This window comes from Panthera tigris, chromosome E2, assembly GCF_018350195.1.
Source record: "Panthera tigris isolate Pti1 chromosome E2, P.tigris_Pti1_mat1.1, whole genome shotgun sequence".
Classification (NCBI taxonomy): Eukaryota; Metazoa; Chordata; class Mammalia; order Carnivora; family Felidae; genus Panthera; species Panthera tigris.
In genome coordinates, this window is record NC_056674.1 from 38,249,717 (window position 1) to 38,273,537 (window position 23,821).

A 23,821-nucleotide genomic window follows, 5' to 3' on the forward strand; every position below is an offset into this window, starting at 1 on the left:
CAAAATGAGGTTCATTATAAAATCTAACCTGGAATCAGGAAATTGGATGATAGAGTGTATATGCACATAGAATTCCCAAATATACACTTTATTTTCAACTGTTACATATAGTCAATGCAACAACAAAGAAATGAAATGATACCATACACAAGCAGTAGTGACTTAGGGACAACTAAGAAAGACAATCCCAGAAGGGTTTTAAAAAGAAAGGAAAACAAAAATAATTAAGTAATAAAGCAGAGAGTAAACTATTATCTCTTTTATATTCTACTATAGAGTAACTAACATTAATGATAAAAATGTCAGAATTTAAGTCTATGTATGTGTGTGTAAAATACATGTGATTCTCATAAATGGGGTTATAATAATGTACTATTTTATACCTTATATATATAATCTGCAATATAGATTGAATTTAAATTATCAGGGTGTAACTAGTTATAGCATTTATTTTTATTTGCATAACATTCCCTTGGATTTATGTACAAGAGTTTATTGAGTCCCCTACTAATGACCACATACATTTCAATAATATACCCTGCAGTTTATTTGGCTGTTGTAATTCCTACAGTCATTTTAATGTCAGGTATAAAAATGAATAATAAATCAGAAGCGAAGATTAATGTGTTTCAATTTATAAGGTGGTAGACATGCAGGAGGTATTTCTCTTCTTTGGGCTTTAGGTTTCTGATTTATTTAATGGTATCTATGGTGATATTGGAAGAAATGACTTAAGCATCCTCTTGTTGGAACAATCTATGAATCTAAGGGACAGATTATCCTTTTAATAAAAATACATTTCAATTTATTTGTAATATTTTTATTTAATTGTGACCCTTTTTTTACATAAGTTATTTGAAGATGTCTAAGGATAGTTACAGTCTATTCCACATCTATATTTACTAAATTTAAAATTCATGAAAAGGAAATACAAATTATTTGGATGCATGGTAAAACCCTAGAATATCAGATTTCAAGAATGCATGCCAGATTTCTTTCATAAGCTTTCTATAGTTTTCAGCATACAGATCTTTTACCTTTTTGGTTAGGTTTATTCCTAGGTATCTCATGGGTTTTGGTGCAGTTGTAAATAGGATCAATTCCTTGATTTCTCTTTCTGCTGCTTTGTTATTGGTGTATAGAAATGCAACTGATTTCTGTATGCTGATTTTATATCCCACATCTTTGCTAAATTCATGCATGTATCAGTTCTAGGAAAGAAATTGAAGAAGACACAAAGAAATGGAAAAACATCGCAGGATCATGATTGGAAGAACAAATTTGCTAAAATGTCTATACTACCAAAAACAATCTATACATTCAATCCGATCTCTATCAAAATAACACCAGCGGCATTCTTCAAAGAGCTAGAACAAACAATTCTAAAATTTGTGTGGAACCAGAAAAGACCCTGAATAGTCAAAGTAATCCTGAAAAAGAAAAACAAGAATGGAGGAATTGCAGTCCTGGACTTCAAGCTGTATTACAAAGCTATAATCATCAAGACAGCATGGTACTGGCACAAAAAAAAGACACATAGGTCAATAGAATATAATAGAGAACCCAGAAAATCACCCACAAGTGTATGGCCAATCACAATCTTCGACAAAGCAGGAAAGAATAACCAATGGGGAAAAGATAGGTTTTTTTTAGCAACTTTTTCTGGGGAAACTGGAAGCGACAAGCAAAAGAATGAAACTGTTCCACTGTCTTACAGCATACACAAAAATAAATTCACAATGGATGAAAGACCTAAATGTGGGACATAAAAACATCAAAATTCCTTAAGAGAAAACGAGCAGAAATCTCTTTGAACTTGGTCACAGAAACTTCTTACTAGACGTGTCTCCAAGAGGCAAGAGAAGCAAAAGCAAAATGAACTACTGGGACCTTATGGAGATAAAAAGCTTCTGCACAGCAAAGAAAACAATCAACAAAACTAAAAGACAACTGATGGAATGGGAGAAAATATTTGCAAATGACCTATCAGATAAAGGGTTAGTATCCAAAATCTATAAGGAACTTATCAAACTCAACACCCAAACACAATTCAGTTAAGAAACGGCAGAAGAAATGGATGTCAGAGTGTATCATACCAAGATACAAATATGGCTTTTATTTTCTTGGAAGTTAAACAACAAAGAAAATATGACCAGCATAGAATATCTGCCCCCCATTCCCCTCCCCCCCGCAAAATATAATAGCTTGAGAAATTTCAAACTAGCAGAAGGAAAGCACAAATACTCAGATAGATATACACATACATATACTAGTGGATTAAAAAAAATAATCCCTAAATCACTAATGGTTTAATTTTCTCTCCTTTCCAGTCACCACTTCTAACTCAAGTGGTTTACTCATCTACCTATATACAACTCAGCTTCATTCAGATTGAATCAATCCATTAAAGACCAACTCAGAAATTACCCTCAACTGTGTGATTTGATAAGACGTGCCAGCTAACAGGACAATCATACTGCAACATAAAATATATTAAATCAACATGTTATTTACCTTATACAATGTTATATGTCAAATAGATTTCAATTAAGAGAGAGAGAGAGAGAGGAGAGAGTCTTGGACAGCTGACACATAAATGGAAGAATTTCTGAAAGCTGTGAGCACCCACCCATGGATAAGGGCGTCCACCGGTGTGGGAAGGTTTTAAAATTAAAGTGTGTTGAATTTCCTTTGGTCATTATGGTTCTTTGGAATCTGTGAGCTGACCACAGTGAGCTAGATCATGGTACTTACCTCTGCGAATGGCTTGTGACAGCGTGTCATTTACCTGAGCAGCGGTGCCTGAGTGAGCTGAGCCAGAAAATGCTGACATTTGTGTGCCACTTAGAAAAGAAGGCCATCTTTGGTGACAAGAGCTCCTGAAAGGTGGTTTCTCAATGAGATATAGTTGCCACCAAGGCTAGAATGATGGCCATGGTGACTGTGGCTTTAGAAGAAACAACTTGGAAAGTCTGCAACTATTTTTAAAATTTTAATGTAAGAGCAGTCTTACCCTAATACTAGGAAAGAAGACAAGCCACATTAGTAGGCAATTGACACAGAGTTCCCAAAAGTTCACGCTTGATCACAGCATTGGCAAAGGTTAAAAAAAAAAAAAAAAAAAGAGAGAGAGAGAGATTCTTCTTTGATAGGATATCAGTATACAGTTTCATTTTGGATGCAAACTAGATAGTTGTTAACGGTTGCTGTTCAATTATGCACAGATAATATGAAAATGATGATGATGATAATGATGATAAACAGACATATTAAAAAATGGTCACACACAAAGAAATAACAAGCCATGGTGGCTTTCCAAGATCCGTGGCATCTTTATAAGATCTCTATTCTGAGAACTAAGAGAATTCTTCAACATGTTCCAACAGCATACACTTGAGATGAAATGATTAAAAAATAGATCAGAGGTGCCTGGGTACTTCAGGTGGTTAAGTGTCTGATTATTGATTTAGGTTCAGCCATGATCTCACAGTTGATGGAACTGAGCCCTGTGTCAGGCTTTGCACTAAGCTTGGAGCCTGCTTGGGATTCTCTCTCTCCATTTGCCTCTCCCCTACTTGTTCTTGCTTTTGCCTCCCAGCCCCTCTATTTCAAAATAAAAAATAAACTTAAAAATAGATCAGATTTCTCTATTTCTTAACCATTCTATATCACTAAGATCTAGATTACTAAGATCTAAGATTTACTTCCACATAAAAAAGGAAAAGAAATGTTTAACATAAAAATGAGTGCAAAGTTCAAGAAGTGAAAGAAAAATATAATCATAAAAAAAGACTTCAGGGAATAGAAATGTACTGCAGCCACGTCTGTTTTGTTTACTCCATAAAATATAAAGAAAACATGGTTTAACTGAATGAAAAGATAATACACAGTGAAACAGCTTAGAGATAAAAAGTGCTGATGAGAGGTATACAGTATTACAAAGACATCAAGGAATTAACTGTTATATCTACTGTACATTAACCTGTTTACAGGTAGCACAAATTCTGTACATAATTGATTTGGGAAGAAAAAGTTCAAGAAAATATTTCGGAGTAAAAATAATCAGAAATGAAAAGAAAAAAACCAACTATTAGTTTATTTCACTTACTCAGTAAAACTCATTGGTTGAACACACGGTAGCTAAACTGTGAGCCTAAAGTATAAAGAAGTGGACTCACTGTTGTACACCTGAAACTAATGTAACATTGTATATTAATTATACTCAAACTGAAAAAAATGAAAACAATTTTTTAAAAAAGGAAAAAGAAAAAAACACCTCACTGTTGGGAAGGGTCGTTAGTGGCCAGTCGGTATTTACAGAATATTGGTCCTTTGTTAACGCAGACTTAAAAAGGTAGACAGAAAGATCCCAAGGGATACTGGACAACGTTACTGGTAATTGTATATGTCTTAAGGAAAATTGCCAATTTGTAGCAGAAATCATCTGAAGTCAACTATGTAGAAAATATTAGACGTAAAAATAAAAAAAAAATAATCTTGTCTCAGATTTTTCATCTGCACTACAACATGCCATAATATGGTGGCATAACTTTTTTGATTATTGTGGTGCAAAAGTTAGGGACCCCAAATTTTGTCATAGCTAAATTTCCAGTTCACATACAGTGGTGGTACAAAGATACTTCTAAGCCCTGCAGTAACTCAGAAGACTTAATCAATATGTACTTTCCAGAAAACAAACAAACAAGAAGAAACTGACAAACCAACAAATAGTTGAAATATTTAACCCAGTGAAATGATGAATGAGTCAAATTCTAGACTCCCAAAATAGGGGAGGGAACTTCTGAATGAGAAAGTGACAATCCAGAATGAAGGTAAGAGTAATAATGACTATTTAATTGTATCACTGAATGTTATTTAAAGGAGGGATACAGATATAATGCTTTGAAAAATACACTTTTACATAATAATAATATATTATTTATTATATTTCAAGAATAATTTATTCTTGAATAATAATAATAATAATATAATAATTATAGCAATCATTTCTTTTTTTTCTTTCATATCATAAAAATTATAACAAATCTATGGGGAGAAGATCGTATGCAGGATGCTTTTATAGTTCATCTTTCCTGGGGCCCTATCTTAATTACATCAATGTGCAACACCAACCTCTAAACACCATTTCAGGAAACATATGCTCTTTGAAATCAAGATGCTAATCTTGGCTCTAAAGGTTTTTGTATCTGGTTCTAGGTCCCTATCAGAGAATATTTACAGCTAAAAGTAACAAAGACATAAAAAGTTACTTTAAGTCAATGGAAGATGTGACCTTAAACCAAAGCCAGAACTTTTAAGTAATTGTCTAAAATACAGATCATAGCTCAGTTTTTTTATGGGAGAAATTGTAAAGCTTCTGCGGTTGTGGCCTAAGAAACTCCATTCTTCTTTTCATTAAGACACATTTTCTAAGAGAACATATACTTTTTTAATGTTTTATTCATTTTTGAGGTGGGGGGTGGGGTGGAGAGAGACACAGAGTACAAGCAGGGGAGGGTCAGAGAGAGAAGAAGGAGACACAGATTCTGAAGCAGGCTCCAGGCTCTGAGCTGTCAGCAAAGAGTCTGATGTGGGGCTTGAACTCATGAACTGTGAGATCATGACCTGAGCTGAAGCTGGATGTTTAACCAACTGAGCCACCCAGGCACTCCACATTTTCTAACAGAAATGGAATGGAAGTAGCCTAAATTCCAAGTAGGATAATTATTATTATAGAATTTTTCTGTATACATATGTCAATACTTAATCTCTACTGAAAGTTGCATTAGTATCTAAACAATGTATCTTGGGCCTCTCACATGATCAGAGTGTATGTGTGGTGGGACAAGAGGGGGAGGCAGGGAGTGCAGCAAAAAGAAATGGAAGAAGCTGGGTAAAGTTCTGCTGAGAAAGTGGACTACCTCCAAAACTTAGATTTGCCAAATACAAAAATAAAATAAAAAGGGAAGTAGGGATAAAAAGAGAAGCAGGGAATGGCAAGATTCCATTCTTTTTGATCAGTGAGTAACAATGGAACGTTACTTGGCAATCAAAAAGAATGAAATCTTGCCATTTGCAACAACCTGGATGGAATTAGAATGTATTATGCTAAGTGAAATAAGTCAGTCAGAGAAAGACATATATCATATGATTTCACTTATATGTGGAATTTAAGAAACACAACAGATACACATAGGGGAAGTGAAGGAAAAACAGGATAAAAACAGGGAGGGAGGCAAACCATAAGAGACTCTTAAATACAGAAAACAAACTGAGGGTTGCTGGAGGGGAGGTGGGTGGAGGGATGGGCTAAATGGGTGAAGGGCATTAAGGAGGACACTTGCTGGGATGAGCAGTGGGTGTCATATATAAGTGATGAATCACTAAATTTTATTCTTGAAATCGTTATTACACTTTGTTAAATAAGTTGTATTTAAATTAAAATAAACATGTATACAAACATAAACATTTAAAAAAAGAGAGAAGCAGGGAAATGTATACACACTTTAGAGCTTATGTTTGGAGAAATGAGAGACAAATTGAGGAACATAAATGGGGGTGGAGTTCTAAGGAATTTAATTTTTTTTTTTAAGTTTATTTATTTTGAGAGACAGAGAGCAGAGGAAGAGCAGAGAGAGAGGGAGAGAGAGAATTTCAAACAGTCTCCACACTAGCAGTGCAGAGCCCGACACGGGCCTCGAGCTCAGTAATCATGAGATCGTGACCTGAGCCGAAACCAAGAGTTGGATGCTTATCTGACTGAGCCCCCCGGGCACCCCTGGAGTTCTAAGGACTTCAGGTAAAAGGTACTGAATGTGGATTTGTATCAATTCTATGTCAATGTTCGCCAACAAGACTCCCCTCCTCCACTCTGGCAACACATGCACTGTATAGTGTCCAAATGTTTCATTCACATCTATGAACATATAATGATAGATTTTTAAAGGAAATAAATATTATAACAGATGCAGTTATTCTCATTTCAGTGTCTACTATCTGTGACTCCCCCCCCTTTTCCTTCCCACAGCTAATCTTGACATATTTGATGGCAATGCAGTTGAGAACAGCTGCTGCGGTGAATGTAAAATTCTATAAATCCTCCCTTCTTAAAAGGCGTCCTTTTAATGAAAAAAAAAAAAAAAGCCTGTATTTTTGAAACAAAATGAACAAAAGGGTAGCCAAAGTTACCCTTTATGACTTTTTAGTTATTTGCTTTCTTACATTGAAAAATAGTGGCGCCAGAAAGCAAAGATCTTGATAGGTGTGTCTTTTGTTTTTGTTTTTGTTTTTGTTTTGTTTTGTTTGGGGTTTTTTTGGCAAGTGTTGAGGAAATCATTTTTCATGGTTTGCCTGGGATAGTTCTGATTTATGTCTATTTTCCTGGGGTAGTGAATGACAGAGTCTCCTTTCACTTAGAAGATCCAGACTGTAAATTATACAGTCACTCTAACAAAACTATCTTAATGATTTTTCAGGAGTGTTTTGATATAGACTCTAAAAATGTGGTGTAAAAAAAACTGCATATAGGAGTATTTATTTAGATAAATATTAAACCTCCAAATAAGAGAAAGAACTATATGAAGACATATTTGGAGATCTAATTCAGAAGAAATTTTCAGGTCACAGTCACCTTCCACTTTCACCATTTATCTTTGGAATGATCCTATTTCCTTTGGAAGGATTATAAATACCAATTTACAAATCATAATACTGCTCTTGCTAATAAAACAACAGCAACATAAACAATAACAGGCTGTGACATATAGTTCTGTGTCTAGAATTTCAACTGAAGGACCAAAGCAGGTAGCACACTGAGCATTTTCTGAGGAATTGTGAATCGCAGTGAATATTTTCTAAAAGGAACAAAATAAAAGATTGGAAAATGACAGGAAAGAAGAGGGAGAGAAAAAAGTGAATGTATTGGGATACTTAATAAAAACTTTAAGTGTCTCAATACTGCATGATTCTGCTTCTACGAGGTACCTAGAGTAAGGCAAAATCAAAGACGTAAAATACAACGGTGGTTACCAAGTTCGGGATGGGGATGGGCAGATTTTGTTCAATGGGTAGAGAGTTTCAGTTTTGCGAGATGAAAAAAGTTCTGAAGATCTGTTACATAACAAGGTACATATAGTTGATACAGTGAGCCTGCTAAGGCAGTAAATTTATGGTATGTGGGTTTTTCTCATCACATTAATAAATGGGGAGACTAAATTCCTTACAACCTTAGCACCCCAACAAATCACTGCTTCTTGTGCTCATTTTCTATTTTAGTCCTTTAACTTAGGTATAAAAAAACAGACTGACAGTTATACTCATAGTCTACATTTATATCTGTGTCTGTATTTTTTTCTTAACATCCTATCTCCCACGTTTTAGCAGATCTTTTTGCAATTTTCAAGACCATTTAATTGTGCAGACTCAGTAAAATAAAGAATGTAAACATATCCTTAATACTTTTATATTTATTACATGGCAGAATGTTTTGGATATATTGGTTAAATAAAATATAATATTAAATAAAAGAAACTTTAAATGTCTCAAGGAGGAATATTACTGAATAAATTTATGCTGGTAAATCATTCAATCTTATATTTATGAATAGTGAAAATTACTGAAAAAATAGTAATGACAACTATTTTTGCTCCTGCAAAGTCAATATAAAAAATAATTTCACATTTTGTATGTAATGACTTCTAAGAATTTTCAAGTTTTCTCTAATGAACATTAGCTTCACAGTCAAAAATTCTAAATATTATTTGCAATACAGGTATTTTCAATAATAAAACTCTATAAAGAAGTGACATTTTATTGTCCCAGGTATTTATTGTAAACCAGCCTGCCATTTACAACTTAAATGTAGGGAAAATATTCCATCCTGTTGAGTTCAGCATGATTGAGTTCAGCTGTGTGATATAAAATGCATTTTCTATTAGTTTGTGTGGCTATAAAGTCAATAAAAGGAACAGCGGTCTTCCCCACAGAATGCTCACCTACTGTAGCTTTCAGCTTATTATATAGCAAAGAAGAACAAAATACTCATAGTAACAATGTATTTTTAATAGGTTCTCAAGCTGTCCCTTTCACAAAGAGTTGTGGCTGAATACAGATATGGCTGCTGTGAGGTTTTATATCGGTGGACGGGCTGAACAAAAACCAGGTAGGGAGACATTTATCTAACACAAACGCGTGGGCTTCTCAGCCATAAAGCCTACTGATTCTGCCAGTGGGTTACTACCTCTGTTTTCCCTGAATGTGGCTCAAATTTCATGGACAAAATGCTTTCTAGAAAGCAATGCAAAGATTATTAAACATAAGTATTAGAAATAAAGGAAGATATATAAGGGAATTGACTAATTCACAAAAACACATTGCAGAGACAAATGCTAAACATCACCACAGACTCCGGTGAAGTAAGTACCCATTAATTTAAAATCAACATTTAAAACATAAAGTTAACTTTAAAATTAGAGTAACAAATAAATACATTTGGAAAGCATGTTTCCTCCTCCTAGTGGCTAAACTGAAGACTAAAATATCTCCTTTGTCTCACTCACACCCTACAATTACACAGCTTACTCCAATGTTTTCTTTAACTTGATGAAGGTACAAAGTTCTTAAATCTAATTAAAGAATGGTCTCTAGGTAAAACAAAAGCTCCCCAACCAAAGTAAATGTCTAAGGCTATCAGACAATTAACAAAATCCAAGGAGGAGAACTTAATATTTGTTGTGGGCAATTTCCAGTTTACATTCTGATTTCCCACTTCTTGTAAGTACAGAAAAAAAAAAAAAATCTCTACTATAAGAAAACACAACAGTATTGATGGGATATAATGGTAATAGTAATAAACTCTTTTAATCTATGGGAGACAACAGAGAGTGGAAAGGAGTATGGCAAAGTAGGATTTCTATCTCAGGATAGGTAGGGAGGATACTATTCAGCTCCCGTGGATTGTAGCTATGAAAGTATATGAGCACAGTGTTGCTAAAGCTTCAGCTATGTCAAATATTGATATATCTTAAGTGTAAGTACACATTGAGAATAAGGAACTTTTACAGTGAAATATAATATAAATAAAAAAGGGGTGCCCGTGTGGCTCAGTCGGCTAAGTGTCTGACTTCGGCTCAGGTCATGATCTCACGATTCACGACTTTGAGGCCTACATTGGGCTCTGTGCTGACAGCTCAAAGCGTGGAGCCTGCTTTGGATTCTGTGTCTTCCTCTCTCTCTGCCCCTTCCCAGCTCTTGCTCTGTCTGTCTGTCTGTCTCTCTCTCTCAAAAATAAAAACATTAAAACATTTTTTTAGAAAGAAATATAAAAATGGATTTTTACGATGCAAACAAAATATAGCATGGTGTATATAGAGAACCTCCACTGCATTATCTGATTGGCATCTAAATATAGAACTTAAAAATGGATCCTTCAAAGGCAATATATATTGTAGTTAAAAACATGAACTCTGGAGACCAAGTGTCTATGATGGAATTTAAACTTTTCCAGGTCAAGTGGGTTGACCTTGGGGATTTTAACAGAGTTATTTCATAAAGTTATTGTTAGGATTAAATAAATTAACATACACAAAGCTCTTAAAAGAGCACATGGTAAGTATTAGGGATTAATTACTAACTGATTCAGTGAAGAGGAATCTGCTAATTTTTTGCTCCTGAAGGCCAAGAAAAAGCATTATTCCTTTCTTTAGTTCTACACTATAGTACAGCATAGGTATTCATAAAGGTTTTGTTGCTTGTACAATTGTGAAAAAAGCAGTAGCTGTAGAATTGCAAAGACCTGGGGTCAAACTACTGCTATGGTACTTAATAATTGTGTGACCTTGGATCTTTCTGAAAATTGGGAATACTGATACTTAATTTAATGGTGTACTGATAAAGACTGAAGGTAAAATACTGTGGTAGTCAGTAATCTATATGGCTTTTCCCACTGGTGTTATCCCTGTGATTATGTTACCTTACATGACAAAAGGATTTTGCAGATGTAATTAAGGTTACTAATGAGTTGTTCTTAAAATAGGAAGATGATTGGCAAGTGGGAAGGAGGGTCTAACCTACTCACATGAGCTCTTTAAAAAGCAGAGTTTTCTCCTACTGGTGCAGGAGAAATCAGACAAAATTGAGGCGTGGGAGGAGTTTGACATCCTATTGCAGGTTTATTTATTTATTTATTTATTTTTTAACATTTATTTTTTGAGAGACAGAGAGACAGAGTGCAAGCAGGCAAAGGGCAGAGAGAGAGAGAGAGAGAGAGAGAGACACAAAATCTGAAGTAGGCTCCAGGCTCTGAGCCATCAGCACAGAGCCGGATGTGGGGCTCAGACTCAAGAACTGCAAGATCATGACCTGAGCATCAAGAGGCTTAACCGGCTGAGCCACCCAGGTGCCCCTCCTACTGCAGGTTTTGAAGACAGTAAGATGAACAGGGTCCCATCGGAAGGAACTCAGGAGCCCTCTAGGAGCTGTGAATAGCCTTCAGCCCTAACCCAGTATAAGAAAAATGCTGATCTCAAATCTATAGCCACATGGAAAGAATCAGGCTCGGCCAACAGCCTGAATGAAACTGGAAGTAGATCCATCCCTAGGGTTTGATATCAGCCCATGAAAATCCCGAATGGAGACATCAGCCTAGTCAGCCCAGACTTCTGACCTACAGAACTGTGAGCTGATATATGGGTGTTCTTTAAGCCACTAAGTTTATGGTAATTTTTTACACTGCAATAGCAAACTAATATAGCATGTAAATTGTGTGACACTTAGTAACTACATATTAAATGTTAGCTATTATTATAATTAAATATTTGTTCAGTGAATCAAGATTGAAAGTTTGGTGCTAAAATTCTTCCAACAGGCAAAATTACCCTGAAATAGTCTCATATTCTTTTTTCCTCTTCACTTGCTGAAGGCGGAGATTAAAAATAGATACTTTACAGTGGCAAGAACATCAAGACGGTGGGAAGGATTATGAAAAAAGGGAAGTAAACTATCCCTAGGATAAGTGAGTCACTCAAGACACCCTGCTCCTAAAGATGATTAGGGGAGGAGTTCATCAATACATTTCTGGAATCATTTTTCATGTATCCAGTCCTGAATTGATTGGGGCAATGTGTGATATCAGAATTTTATGTTGCATTTCTCTTTTGAAAATATCCATGCCCTTTAAAATTGGGGGTGATCCATAGCATACCTAATCCAAGCAAAAATTCTAAGTTATCAAGCATGGCTTCAATATATCCTTCCTTCTTAGGCCTAAGATGTAGTCAGTGCTCAGTAAATATTTATGAAAAGAATGTGACCTGTGGCTGACATTAGACACAATTTGGCAATTTTAAGACCACCTAATTTAATGTCTAACAAAGAATGTCCTCGATAATCTTTTTAAATTTTTTTGTTTATTTATTTTTAAGAGACAGAGCACGATTTGGGGAGGAGCAGAGAGAAGGAGACACAGAATTCGAAGCAGGCTCCAGGCTCTGAGCTGTCAGCACAGAGCCTGACGCGGGGCTTGAACTTGTGAACCACGAGATCATGACCTGTGCTGAAGTTGGACGCTTAACCAACTGAGCCAGCCAGGCGCCCCTGTCCTCAATAATCTTGAATGAATTTATGAATAAGTAGATGAAATTTTTTGTTGCTTTTTAAAACGATGACATTCTCCCCTGCTTTGTCTACACCACATTATCCTCTCTCCTTCCCTCTTAGTTTCCCAAACTCTCTCTCTTCTAAAATAGCTGAAAGCATTGTTGAGAATGGCTCCCTAGGCTCATATTTTGGAATTGATCTCTCTGTTCTCTTTAATACTTTCTTACATCATTCTGCATGACAGGAAGTAGTTTTTAACATAATTGGGCATCTTAAATATCAACAAAACTTACAGGAGTGTTATACTTCAAGAGAAGGTGTGAATGGCTGGTATAAAATGACCCAAAGCTGTACCTTTTTGCTAATTTCTGATGAAATATTAATAATTTTGGTAAAATATGTTGCTACAAGTCCTAAAGTCTGCTTCAGCTGAATATTGTGCAGAATCTTCAGATTCAGGGGAAATGATTTAACAAAAAAACATAAGAAGAACAAAGAATGCATGTGTACAACCAATGTCAAATTATATGCTGAATAGTGAATTAAAATCAGATGTGTGTCCTTTTAGCATGCTGTTAATATTTTTGAACCAGAAGAACTAACAAATAAGGTCTTGCTTCAAAGAATCTTGAATCAAAACTATATAAATAAACACCGTTTTCATGTTGGGGCCCCTAAGTGGCTCAGTTGATTAAGTATCCAACTTCAGTTCAGGTCATGATCTCATGGTTCATGGGTTCAAGCCCCACATCAGGCTCTGTGCTGACAGCTCAGAGTCTAGAGCCTGCTTCAGATTCTGTGGCTCCTTCTCTCTCTGTCCCTCCCCTGCTCACACTCTGTCTCTGCCCTGCAAAAATAAATGTTTAAAAAATTAAAAAATAATGTTTTCATGATAAAAATGCATATGGGAGCCAAGAATGAACCAAAAGTAGTATATGAAAGAATAAGAGGAAATATTTATTATTCTATACACGTATGGAAGTTTGTGTGTGTGTGTGCTTGTGGCAGTGGGATGGGGTGTACACAAGTGTGTTTGTGTGTATGTATGCATACGAAAGACAGAAACAGAGAGAAAATGTATATGCGCCTGTATGAATGTGCTTGTGTGAAAGACAGAAGAAAGGGAGAAAGAAGGGGACCTTGAGATTGACTGTGTGCAGTTTTTCTTTGGTCTTTGAGCTACGTTAGGGAATAGTTACAAAATCGTGGTGTTTGGGGACACCGAGGTGTCTCAGTTGGTTAAGGGTCTGACGCTTTATTTTGGCTCAGGTCATGATCTCATGGTTCATGAGATCAAGCCCTGTGCCAGGCCTTAAATCAGACCCTTAAATGACTGGGCCACCGAGCTGCCCCAAAGTCTTTATCTCTAGAAGCTAGTTTTTCATCAAATTATTCTATTTTTAAATCCTTTAATAGCCTCTGAAGGGTATTAAGACCAATTTTGTTTTTTGAGGGCCATGTCATCATTTTTATGATGTAGATCTTTAGCATTTCCCTTATTAGCAGTCAGGCTATCCCCTCTCCTCCCACCACAATGTTTCTACGATGAGTTACAAACAGAAATCACATTTTCATACTAAAAATAACATAATCAGAGCATTGATTCTTTCACTGGAAACTATAAGTTCAAGATTCCACATGCAACACCTTAAATCACAGACTGAGACCTCACATTCTGACCTGGAGTTTCAACCCCTGTGAGTACACTTTGGACTAACGTGAGGAAGTTAAAAGGGGGAATGCTTGAGTTTCACATTGAACTGAGTACGTTACAATCTCTATGGGTGGGATTTGAGCATTGATAACTTTTAGTGTTGGTGGTTTAATGTGAAGTCAACTTTGAGAATCACTGTTTTATAAGTAGTTCATGATGTATCCTCTGCAAATCCCAAGTAGTTGGGATGTTTAACTTGTGTGGATATTTTGCTACGAGACAACACCTAAAAGGATTTCAGAGTCAGTAGTGATGAAGAAGTAAAAAAAAAAAAAAAAAAAAAAAAAGAAGTGAGGTAATGAATTTGATTTCTGTATCATACAAAAATGCTCTGGGGATAGCTTCCAAAGATGAAGCTAACAGGCTTTTTTTCTCTCTAAAACTTTATTATGAAAATCATCACACATACAGGAATAAAGAAAGAATAGTGAGAAAATACCCACAACCCACCAACGAAATTCAAAAGTTGTAATATTTTATGTGCTTCTCTTATCTACCTACCTATCTACCTACCAACCTACCTACCTATTTATCTACCTATGTACCTATTGCTTTCCTACCTAAATAGCTATGTATGTATCTAGGCTTTTAGACAATAGAATTATAGTAGGGACATGTGCAGCCTTCTAAGTGTTTACTCTTTGAAGGAGGTAATATTCATTTGAGTGATTGTTTTGTAATCTATAATAGATATGTATACATACAAATATATCTATTTTCACACATATAAGCTCATTTATCTATAGCTATACTTTCTTGGGTATTTCTTTACATAATAAAACATGATATATATATACATATATATCTGGAATAATTTCTCCACACAGTATTTATGGAAGTATCATTTAGAGAGGCCTGAATTAAGGACTTCTGTTTACAATATCTGCTCCCACTCTGACAAAATGCCAAATAAGGTGGTATTATTTTGCAGATGGGGAACCTGAGGGGACACCAAATGTGTAGTCATATATTCCATGCCTCTTTAACATCCACGAACTCTCAAATGTTACCCTGTTTTACCATCACCAGGAGAATATGTCAATGCACAGAATGCTGGTACCCAGTCCCAGAATTCTCTGAATCAACAGGTCTAGGGTAGAACCCAAGACTTCACCTTTCTAGTGAGTTCCCAGTTGAAGTCAGCGCTGCTGCTGGGCCACCCTGTGAGATTCATATCATTTGAATTCCAAGACTCAGCTCAGAGTCATTTTCTCCCCCAAGGTCTTCTGTGCTCCTCAATATATCTGTACCTCTATTTTTCCTGTTTGATTTGCTTGAAATGCCCTTTCCACATTTCCATATCATATTTTAAGAAAGAGATAATTACAATAGTAATATTGTGATTTATAACAAGAAAAATATATTTGGTCTTTGCCCTCATTTCTAGCACAGAGCTTCTAAAAAAACCCTTGGAACTTCCTAGGTGAAGAGCATGAAAAAGGTGCCGTTTATTATGTTAATTCAGTGCTTTTGAAAAGAACCTAAGGATGGGGACTGGTCACCAGTGGAATCTACCCTGTGATTAGAAGATTGGAAATTTCAGCCCCACCCTCAATCTTCTGGGAGGAGAGAGGGGTTAAACACTGAATTCAACTAAGGGACAATTACTTAATCAACCATGCCTTTGTAATGAAGCCTCCATAAAAACTCAAAAGGACTGTGTTTGGGGAGCTTCCAGGTTGGTGAACACATGATTTGGGGAGAATGGTGCCTGGAGAAGACAAGGAATCTCTGTGGTCCTTCATATCTTGCTCTATATGACTTTTCCATCTGGCTGTTGCTGAGTTGTATCTTCTTATAATAAACCAGTAGTCAGTAAAATGTTTCTCTGAGTTGTGTGAGCTGCTCTAGCAAATTAAACCAACAGAGAAGGGGGTCATGGGAATCTCTGATAGCCAGTTGGTCGGAAGTACAGGTACCAACTTGAACTTTCAATTGGCATCCTGAGTCAGAGAGGGTTATTGAAACCGCCAATTTGTAGCCAGGAGGTCAGAATTGTAGGTGACACTCTGGGCTTGCAGATGGCATCTGGAGTAGGGTGGAGGGCATCCTTGTGGGACTAAGCTTTAACCTGTGGGATCTGATGCTGTCTCCAGACACACTGCTGGAGTCTGAGAACTGCTTGGTGGTGTGTGGGGAAGCCCCCCCCCCCTTGCTGGAATTAGGTCCAGGAACCCAAAAATAATAGTACAATATAATGTTTTAGCTATGAACAACTCAATCCCTTTTCCCAACACACACACACACACACACACACACACACACACACACACACACACACAAAATATATCTCTAGCTCCTCAGGGGAAGCAAACATACCTGATTACCCTGTGTAACCAATATAATCCTGTATCATCCTAGAACTCACCTATGAAGAATTCACTCAATGTTTGTGGGTTAAATAAATGACTTCCTTGAATTATCATATTTTATACTATAATAGGCACATTAAAAACTATATCTGGTGAGTTTTTATTATGACTCAGCATATTGATTGGAATGTAAAGAACATTCAGGGAATATTTTATGGTGGATAGACAAATGAAGGGCCATAAAGACTCATCTTCAAATACTTTCTGTCCTTTCAAAAGATCTTTGAAGTAGGGTGTGATCCCCCCTCCTACACACATGCTTCAGACACATATCCTCAGAAAGCTGTGTGAGAGAAATAAAAATTATAAACCAGCTTAAAAAGTAAAATAAAGTAAAATACCATGTGGTATTTTCATATGGAAAATACCAACATGAAGTGTGTTAGCTGTTGCTATCTCTTAAGGGTCAAAGTCCATTTATATTAGATTTCAGAGTCTGCTTACTGCTCTGGAATTCTACTATGAAAACCTCTGTAAATTATGGATGACAACAACAGCTTTGGAGGTTTGTTGTAGAGGTTAAGAGAGATAACTTATCCAAAGTACTAAGAGAACTCTCTGAGATTTGGGAGATGGGGCGGTAAGACTCACATAAAGGATATAGCATTTATATTATACTTAATAGGGGTCAGATTTTGTAATATGGGACTCCCTCTCGAAAATGTCTGCCAAGCTCAAAAAGTAGAAACAATTGCCTTCTGTGTTCCTTTTATATTTTTCTTACTCCCCACTTTAATTGTGTGAACCAGTTGGTGTGGACAGATGGGCCCATTTATCATCCTTGCAAATCGACACCATTAAGCGTATAAGTGTTTCTTGGGTCTAGCGTGAGAGATAAGAGAATTGGGTTTGATATATATTTTTAAAAGTCTGCTTATGGCAGTTTAAAATCGCTATTATGTTCTAACATTTCCAAAACATAAAAGATTAAAAATGCAAGCATCTGAGGATGTGGAGAAAAGGGAAACCTCATGCACTATTGGTGGGAATGTAAACTGGTGAAGCCACTATGGAAAAAACAGCGTGGAAGTTCCTCAATAAATTAAAAAATAGACATACCATGCAATCCACTAATTCCACTTATAGGTATGCACCTAAAAAAACTAAAACACTAATTTGAAAAGACATTTGCATCCCTATGTGCATCACAGTATTACTGACAATTGTCAAGACCTAAATGGCCATTGATAGATGAATGGCTAAAAAAGATCTGGCATATATACACAGTGATTACTTAGCCATAAAAAAGAATGAAATCTTACCTTTTGCACCACCATGGATGAACTCAGAGGACATTATGCTAAGTCAGTCAGAAATAGAAAGACAAATACTATATGATTTCACCTAAATGTGGTATCTAAAACAAAAACAAAACAAATTAAAAAAAAAACCCAAATGAAGAAACAATCACAAAACAAAACCAGATTCATAAATACAGAGGACAAACTGGTAATTGCCAAATAGGAGGTAGGTGGAGGGGATGGGTGAAATAGGTGACGGAGATTAAGAGGTACAAACTGCCAGTCATAAAAAAAAAAAAAAAAGTCACAAAGATGAAAAGCACAGCATCAGGGAATATAGTCAATAATACTGTAATAACAGTGTGATGACAGATGGTGACTATGCTTATCATGCTGCGTATTTCATAATGTATATAATTGTCAAATCACTGCCATATACCTGAAACATATACTATTGTATGTCAACTATACTTCAATTACAAAAAAAAAGTTAAATTCTGGGAATATAATGTACAGCATGGTGACTATAATTAACAATACTACATTGTATATGAAAGTTGCCAAGAGATTTTAAAAGTTCTCCTCATGGGGCGCCTGGGTGGCCCAGTCAGTGAAGCGTTCACGATCTCACAGTCATGAGTTCGAGCCCTACATGGGGCTCTAGGCTGAACACATAGAGGCTGCTCGGATTCTGTCTCTTCTTCTCTCTGCCTCTCCTCTGCTTGTGCTCTCTTTCTCAAAATTAATAAATGAACTTAAAAAAAGTTCTCATCAAAAGGAAAAAAAAAAGTTTGTAAGCATGTGATGAAGGGAATGTTAATTAACTCATTGTGGTAATCAAAAAGAGAGATGCCAGCATCTGTATACCAATGAAGGGCAGGTAAAACATGGAAAGAGAAAAACTGCAAAACAGCAGTACCATATCTTACTATCTCTTCCTCATGTCTGGGCACCATACTATTATTTAGTTTGGCTAATGTGCCATCCTATTTTTTGAAAGCAAGAATAGATGAATAATTGGTATACATGTAACAGGGTAACCTCCCTAGCCTTCCTGCTAAATAGAAACACACACACACACACACACACACACACACACACACACACCCTGGTTGCCAGTACTTATTTTTTTATCAGATATCACACAAAACCTTATTATATGACTAAGAAGACATTGCTCTATCACTTCCAGGTATGCTTCTAAGACACGCCTTCCAGACATGGAGTAAACGCTATTGTTTTCATCGTATCTTCCGTCTAACTGAGCTCAGTAACCTCAAACAAGTCACTTAGCTTCTTGAAGCCTCAATTTCCTTCATCTGCAAAATGGGGATCGGGATTTTGTCCTTCTCTAACAGTGATTTCAAGGATCAAAGCACTTTTAATATTACATATATGAGTACTATTCTAGACCTCAGAAACATTACCGTGCAGAAGTATAGTCTCTTCTCAAATTTTGTTAAATTTTGATGCATCTGGGTGACGATATTCTGAATATTCGACACCAATACTATGATTTTTGCTTAAACAAACAAACAAACAAAAAAAGCTGCAGGGCTACCTCCTGCCATTTCAATCAAGTTAAAATTAATATTCATGATAGTTATAATACATAGCATATTGCCTAGCTGTCATAAATAACATTTCAAAGTAAATGCAAGGGTTCAGTAAGCAAGAGCCTGGGACTTTCCATGTCAGAGTGAAAAGAAGGTCATACTAGGTTTCTTGAATGCCAGCTGACTAAAAGATCTTAGATAAGACTCAGAGCTTCTCTGAACCAGAAGTTCCTGATATAATCCATTAACCAAGGGCCATGCCAGTGACCATGACATATAAAAAGCAGAGATGTCATGTTTGAGAAAAATAAAGCTAGCTAAATTCTATCACCTGTTCTTTTCTGTTCCATTAACTCAATTTGGCATATGCAGCCCTGTCAGCAGCAGAAGATTGCCAAGTGTGCCTGCACATGGCCTTGGGAATTTCTCCAGGTGATTTGCTTTCCAATTTCCGACCCTATGTTCTCTGATACTTCAGGGCATTGTTCGCAGCCATTTCCTGATAGCTGTGTGCATAAAATCCCAGAACTCCACCCAGCAGGGTGGGATTGCTGGGGCCCAAGCCAAATGACTTAAAAATGATGACAATGCATTTAGTGGCCCATCCCACTTATGGGCCATTATTCTCCTGAGTACTAAGAATATTGGTGACGGGAAATAATTCAGCATGAAAGTCCTATGTTCAAATTCTGATCCTATCACTGTGTGTACACTCCTCTTCATCTGTTAAATGGAAACATAATACCTCCTAAGAGCGCTTGGAAATTTAATAAGTTAAAAACAAACATACACAGTTCCTCGTACAGGTAATAATAGCAGTAATAGTTTATTTTATGAAATATTTCTTTCTCATAGGGTGTTATTGTACATTTGACCCTTAAGAATATCATCTTTATCAGGGAGATTTTCAAATTCCCTCTTAATGCAAGTTAATGCAGTAGTTTCTAAGAAAAAAACTAATATTTATGAAAATTATATATCAAAAATGTATATCCCCTTATTATTTTTATAGCAATGTTGGGTTATAAATCTTACTTATTTCCCTCTTCCAGATGAGGATATAGACATGAATAAGGTACTCAACATCATAAAGTGAGAAATATAACTAGGATAACAATAGCATCAGCAGCAACAATAGCAATCATAAAAATAGCAACAACAACGAACATTTGGTGTGCTTAGCCCCAGATCTCTTGCTGAAATCTTTATGTTCATGGTCTGATTGTGTAGTTGTTTCCTGACAAGAGAAAGATAATGTTTAGAGCAGTGGTTTTCAACTCTGGCTTGCATATTAGAATTACTATGGGAACAGTAAAAGAATATTGATACTCTGTGCCCATCTCCAGAGATCATGATCTAATTGGTCTACAGTGGGGCCCAGATATTGGTATTTATTTTAGAGCCCCCCAGGTGATTCCAACTTACATCCAGCATAGAAAACTACTGCCTCAGAGAGTTTAAGCAACCTGTTGAAATTTTTTCAAATGCATTTTGAACTGGAATCCTCCATACTTACCACTTATAAACTCTTCAACTCTCTGTGATTCTAACCCCTTCTTCTCTTCACTGCACCAGCTGCTGTCCCTTCTTTCTCCAGCACATATTGTCTTGGCTTTACTATAGACTTTGGCTTCACGCTGAATTCTTTTAACACCTGTTTCCACTCTCTCCCCTACCCATTTGGCACAGAGAGAAAGGAATATTTCTAAGTTTCAGTGGAGTTATTAGCACCTCCTTGTCAGACCATAACTCACACTTCCTTGCCTGTAATATGTCTTTTGCTCCTCAACTACAGGGTGCTAGCCTGATACGGAAGCTGGCTGGGAAGAACCAGAGGAGTGGCAGAACATCAGCATGGGGTTTATGACGACAGCTATTATTAAGCTGACTGCTTCTGGCACCTCTACACTTCCTAGCCCATAGTATCAGGTAGAGCAGAGTTACAACTGGAGGCTCTTCTGTTTAAAACAGGGCCAATTAAGCCACCTACATCAGAATTACCTGAAGGTGTGAAGTGTTGAAAGTGTAAATTTCTAGAATGAGCTCAAGTCTTTAAAATCAGAATCCCTGATGGATTCCTGTGTGAATCCAATCTTGAGAGAGTTCTGGCAAATATAAGAAGTTGATACACTTTTCTTTACACAGGGCCTGCATCTAACCTAGCATGATAAATTAAAATTGTCAGACGACATATATCAGAGTTTCTCAACAGTGATACAATGCTATTTTTGGACTGGACAATCTTTTGCCATGAGGGTTAATGGCTACTGTGTGTGCACTGTAGGACGATTTGTGGTGTCACTGGCTTCTGCCCATTAGAGATTTAACAGCCTCTCTCTAATCATGACAATCAAAAACATCTCTGGACATCCCCCGGAGGGGAAGGCAGAATTGTTCCCCATTCAGAGCCATTGGCATAAATAAAAAGTGGGATCTGTGGTGCTCCTAAATGTTCAGACCAGTTTTGTATCATAATGGTTCTTCCCCAAACCAATTTTTCAGTCTCTTATTCATCGCACCTATAGATTACTCCCTTCATTAATAGTACTAGACAACGGATGGCATGTCTGCCATATGTCAGCAGGGTTGCTAGGTTGTCATGTGAATTATGTCATTTTATTCTCTCTGTTCTGCAGTGTAGTGCAACATTAGCAGTGCAGGCTGGTGCCCCAGACTGCTTAGCTTCCAATCCTGTCCCTATCACTTTACAACGACATAATCTTGAGAACTTCACTAAGCCTCAGTTTGAACAACAACAAGGACAACAAAAAGGTAATGAAGTGAAAAGATAATAAAGGAAAAAAAGTAACAAAAAAGTAAAAAGGTAATAATATCTACCTTAAAGATAGATGTGTACATTGCATAGAAGTTGTTTTTACTTGTGGCTAATACAAAGAGCTATTTATTGAACTCTTCCTCTTATATTAATCCCACTTTACAGAAAAAGAAACGGGAACATATGCATGGATTAATTTGCTTGTAGTCACAGCTGTACAAAATATCACAGCTTTGATTCAAATTAAGAATTGTCTAATTCAAGTGCCTTATCACTTTTCCCAACACAATACTGCCTAAATTGCTAGACGGCATGACAGTGTCCTTCACAAGATCCTTTGTAAATTGTATTCCTTGCAAATCTTCAATCCCTTACCCTTGTTAATAATGGTTCTCTAGTCTGGTCAAGACTGATGTTGCTGGCTTGGATATTTAAAACAACTCAGATATACAGTACTTAACAAATTAACCAGTAAAGACATTAAATTCTAGTGGAAACTGCCATTTGTTTAATGAAATAAATTGATCCTTTTGTGGCATCAAGGTACTATGGGAAATTTCTGGAAAAGTGCTAGAAAAATGGGTTCCAGGCTAGGCTTGGATATTAACCACCTTTGAGCCCCAGATATTTGGAGACAACTTGTTGAAATTCTCAGTCTCTTTTGGCATGTTCTATCCTATACTGTCTTGGTGACTCTAGACTCTTCATATACTGTGTGCTCAATACAGAGGATTTGAAAGAATAAATAAGTGACTTTTGGGAGGGAAGATGGCGGCGTAGGAGGACACTGGGCTCACCGCACGTCCTGCTGATCACTTAGATTCCACCTACACCTGCCTAAAGAACCCAGAAAACCGCCAGAGGATTAGCAGAACTGAGTCTCCAGAGCCAAGCGCAGACGAGAGGCCCACGGAAGAGGGTAGGAAGGGCGGCAAGGCGGTGCACGCTCCACAGACTGGCAGGAGGGAGCCGGGGCGGAGGGGCGGCTCGCTGGCCAAGCAGAGCCCCCGAGTCTGGCTGGCAAAAGCAGAGGGGCCAGACGGACTGTGTTCCGACAGCAAGCGCGACTTAGCGTCTGGGAGGTCATAAGTTAACAGCTCTGCTCAGAAAGCGGGAAGGCTGGAGGACAAAGGGAGGGAGAGCTGCTGAGCCCCCGGATGACAGAGCTCAGTTTGGTGGGGAACAAAAGCGCTCGCCAGCGCCATCTCCCTCTCCCATCCCCCAGCCAAAATCCCAAAGGGAACCAGTTCCTGCCAGGGAACTTGCTCGCTCTGCGCAAACACCCAATTCTGTGCTTCTGCGCAGCCAAACCTCCGGCAGCGGATCTGACTCCCTCCCGCTGCCACAGGGCCCCTCCTGAAGTGGATCACCTAAGGAGAAGCGAGCTAAGCCTGCCCCTCCTGCCCCCGTGCACCTTGCCTACCCACCCCAGCTAATACACCAGATCCCCAGCAACACAAGCCTGGCAGTGTGCAAGTAGCCCAGACGGGCCACGCCACCCCACAGTGAATCCCGCCCCTAGGAGAGGGGAAGAGAAGGCACACACCAGTCTGACTGTGGCCCCAGCG

The 23,821-nt window shown here is 37.2% G+C and overlaps 1 protein-coding gene across 1 annotated transcript in view; it reads right to left on the reverse strand.

Moving 5' to 3' along the window:
- Nucleotides 1-21,252, reverse strand: part of CDH8 (cadherin 8) — a 518,426-nt gene extending 497,174 nt beyond the window's left edge. The window contains exon 1 of the mRNA XM_042970108.1: nt 20,994-21,252. The gene's annotated coding sequence lies outside the window, so the exon portion shown is untranslated. The remainder of the gene's footprint in view (nt 1-20,993) is intronic.
- Nucleotides 21,253-23,821: the final 2,569 nt, after the last annotated feature.